This window comes from Zalophus californianus, chromosome 2 (genome assembly GCF_009762305.2).
Source record: "Zalophus californianus isolate mZalCal1 chromosome 2, mZalCal1.pri.v2, whole genome shotgun sequence".
Classification (NCBI taxonomy): domain Eukaryota; kingdom Metazoa; phylum Chordata; class Mammalia; order Carnivora; family Otariidae; genus Zalophus; species Zalophus californianus.
The window spans coordinates 51,683,647-51,687,652 of NC_045596.1; the positions used below are offsets into that span (position 1 = coordinate 51,683,647).

Below are 4,006 nucleotides of genomic sequence, written 5' to 3' on the forward strand. Positions count from 1 at the left end.
TAGTCCAATGAGGACTGCTGTAAAATGATGGGAAACCAATAGATTGCAAATGACTGACACCTGAAAGGGGGAAATATATACATGGCCCTTAACTGCTGTAGAATATGATGTCACTAGCCATGTACATCATCATCATCATCATCATAACACCAATAAAATAATTAAGATGCATTTGTCTATATGTTCTGAGATTTATGTCATTTCAATCTATATTGTAAAACATATATTAAATTTTGCATCATTATACAAACATCCCTGCTATAGGAATCCTGACCGAGCAGGAAATAATGAAAAGAATAAGGTCAGAACAGAAATGCCGGTGTTGCAGGATAACCATTATTTTGTCAGCTTAACACTTTAATGCTTTTTACTTGAAGGAAGAATTTCAGTTTTATTTATTTATCAAAATACATAATGATACCTTTGTGTATTTTGAACTAAATCATTTCTTGGAACACTGAGTTTACATAGGCTGAAAGCTGTGGTAGCTCCTCAAGGGCATGGTTTCTCCCAGGAAATCACTTATTCATTAAAAAAATAAATAGGTGAGATAATGAAGGCTCAACCTTTGATCTAATATACCTACATATTGTTTCTTCCTTAAATAGTTCTTTAATTAGTTGATTATCACAAGTTGCCAATGGCACTTTATTTTTTTTCTTTTCAACATCCCGCTCTACAGCTTCCTTGGCCCTTTTCGACCAGATGCCAAAGAACTGGGTGTTGGTAGGGGCCGTGCAAAGACCGACAAAACCCTGGAAATGGTTTTCCTCTGGAATGACTTGGACTCTCCTGAGTCTCAGTGATTCTGTATGGGCCCGACTCGTCCTGTCAGCTGGGTAGCCAATTTGAGTTCCTCAGCAGAGCTGTCTCTCTTCTTGGGGGCTGAGGGCTCCCTGCGGAAGAAGAGGAGCTTGGAGCGGTACTCCAGCTTCAGCCCTGCACATCAGCCTTGCAGGGACTCGGTGCATTTGTTCTGCCTTCTTGGATCCACTGCGATCCCAGCGGTCCGTGCCACCTTCTTGTGGATGCCAACGACCCGTAGCTCTTCCAAGGTGAAGCCCCTGACAGCTTGCACTTTGGTGTGATACCTTGCCGTGGGGCACCTCACGATGGGCCCGAAGGGCCTGGGCGCAGGGTGCGGGGCCATGGGGCCTGCCTTGGCTTGCTGGGGCCTTGCATCTGCGGATCTTCCGCGCCAGCTGGTTGAACCACATGGCCACACGCCACTGCCAGTCCTTGTGGAAGTGGGGCTTCAGGATCATGCCATTCCACGCTGGCTGTTGTCTACCGGCCCGCTCCCACAGACAACAGCCAGCGGAAAAGAACTGGTGCTGCAAAGCACCCTGGGAAGGTACTGGTTATTTTAGAACCAAAAATACAAACACAAACGACAAAATTAGCAAATATATTTATCTAAATAAATTAGAGGAAAATAATTTCTCATGTGTGCAGAGACCAAAAAGGAAGAAGAAAAAAATAAGTATGGGAGTGGTGATTAGAGAAGAAAAGGAGGCAGAAATTAAAAATAAAGGAAAGAAAACTTTGTTAGGAAAAGAGTAAAACAGAACATGAAGGAAACAAACAAACAAAAAGAAGGCGATATATAAAATATGGCCCAGTAAGCATTTTTAGTACTGTTAAAGAAATGCTTTTTTTCTCTATGTGTTTGACTCTGCAGCCACAGAGGTTTTCTGAACATCTACACCACTTGAACCAAACTGTTATAGAAAAAGGGAAAACCGAAGTAGAAAAATTACTCTTTTGGCCGAAATTAGTCTAAAGCCCATTCCAAATCGTTGCCATATTGACCTACCATACCACTCCCATCTCTGTCTCTTCCTCTTATCCCTTGGGAATATTTCTTTTTCGATTACAAAATAAACTTGATCATGAAGCATTTTCTGGAATATTTCAGACTTATTTTGGTTACGCATCATGCTCCTCTCCAACCTGGCAAAGAAATCACCATTACTGAAATGTTCAGACATTTCAGTTCTTTCACAAAGCCAGTAAGTACAGACAAATAGTAAATAAACCCTTTGCAATCTGTTTCCACAACTTCCAATAACTTGTTTGAAAGAAGCTTATGATCATTCTGCTGAATACTTTAAAACTAATAAAGGGCAGGCTGCAATGGGACAATGTCTTGGATTGTACTGATGGGCTTTCCTCAGTATTTTGGTGACCCTGAAAATGGAGGACACCTAAAGGTACACTCACCTTCTGATGAAAAGTTGGGAATGCATTATTCGTTTTCAAAATAGTGATATTTTTCAAGCCCTAGGTAATCATATGCAGAAAATATGTGAAATTTTACACAGTACATTGTAACAAAAGAGAAAGAACTGAATATTAGAATATTACTTAAAGACACTGTCTTTGTAAATCAATTTGAAAGTTTTATTTTGAATACCCTCACTCCAGTTTATAATTTTTCTATTGTCATTAAATAACCATACATTTTTATAATTATTTTTATCAATTTACCAGGTAAATTTCTGATGAAAAGCCCATTAAGTAGAACAGATGCGGATGGCATTTTGCTGTTTGACTATCCTAAAGTGCTAGAGTAATACTGACACCTAGTGGAAGAATAGCAACACTGATAAAAATAAACCATCATTGTGGCTATTCAATTTTCAGAGATCCTCAGCAGCTATAATCTATGAGAAAATAATTATAATAATAATTAAAAAGTATTATCACTGATTTACCTTGATGTATTAGGTGATATGTCTTCTTGACGATGTGTGTGTACGTGTGTGTGCATTTGCCAGCAAAACAGGTAGGGATGTGAAAATTATGATTATTCATTGAGAACATACAGATTCAACTTAATTGGTCAGGTAGTATGTAGTTTTACAAATAATAGATACATAAGAATATAATGCCTTTATTTTACTTTTGGTATTTTCTATCTTTGTCAGGAGTGAAATCAATTTAAACCCTGAAACAGTTAAGTTCAACATAGCAGAATATTGAAGAACCCCTTCCTCAGCCTAATCATTAAACTTCCCTATCTGCCTTCTAAAGGCAGTTTTGTTAAAGAATAAAGATATTTCTTTCAGGGTCTGAAAGTCAATATGTAAGTGTGATGCCAGTTCCTCAGGTAGGTGTAAACAGAAATGGTTTCTTTTTCTATATCCCCAGTACATAGAACTTGGAAATCAGTAAGGTGTTCAGTAAATTATTGGTATACACGTTGATATGTGCATGGTTGAGATCACTGCTCTTAATAGGCTTTGGGAAATATCTAAATTGTAAAATATCACAATATATGTACATTTTAAGCATACATAAATTGTATGAAGTAATCTATATCAGGATGATATGTATAGAGGATAACCAAAGAATGTATTTTCATTCCTTCAAAAATATCAGATTTCTGGAAATTTGTCAAATTTCAACTATATAATCTCATGATGTTATTTAATGATCATATGTTATGATGACGTGATAATGAAACATCACAGTTCTTATAGACTATAATAAATCTTATAACAGTATTTTGAATTTTATTTGTTTCATTATAAATAGTTATACTGAAAAACTGAAAAAAACACATTCTAAGAAATTTTCAGGGTAAACTGCTGAGAAATTTCTAATGTTATTTGGCAACAGCAATTAATTGTGAATTTTTGGCTCTTCATATCCATCTCTTGTATTATAGAATACAGTCATGTTATTTAAATAACTAAAAGGAAAATGTAGGTTACTATATCTCCACACTACCAACACACTAGATATTTATGAAACCCCAGCTGGATGGTTTCACCCACCCCGTCTGAGAGTCTTGAATGGCCTCTTCATTTTGTATGGACCGTTTGAACTCTTTGACAAACCACGTGAGGGCTTTTAACATTTGGCCCCTTACCTTCTCCCCAACCTCCTAAAACACCCCAACCCTACACATATCACAGTTCAGTTCACAGAGAGCTCTGTTCTTCAGTCAAATTGTGCTCCATCTCCTTCTGTACATTTGTCCTATTGCTTTCTTTGTGCG

General features: G+C 37.3%; 1 pseudogene; it reads right to left on the reverse strand.

Moving 5' to 3' along the window:
• Positions 1-358: 358 nt before the first annotated feature.
• Positions 359-2,249, reverse strand: LOC113925580 (annotated as a pseudogene).
• Positions 2,250-4,006: the final 1,757 nt, after the last annotated feature.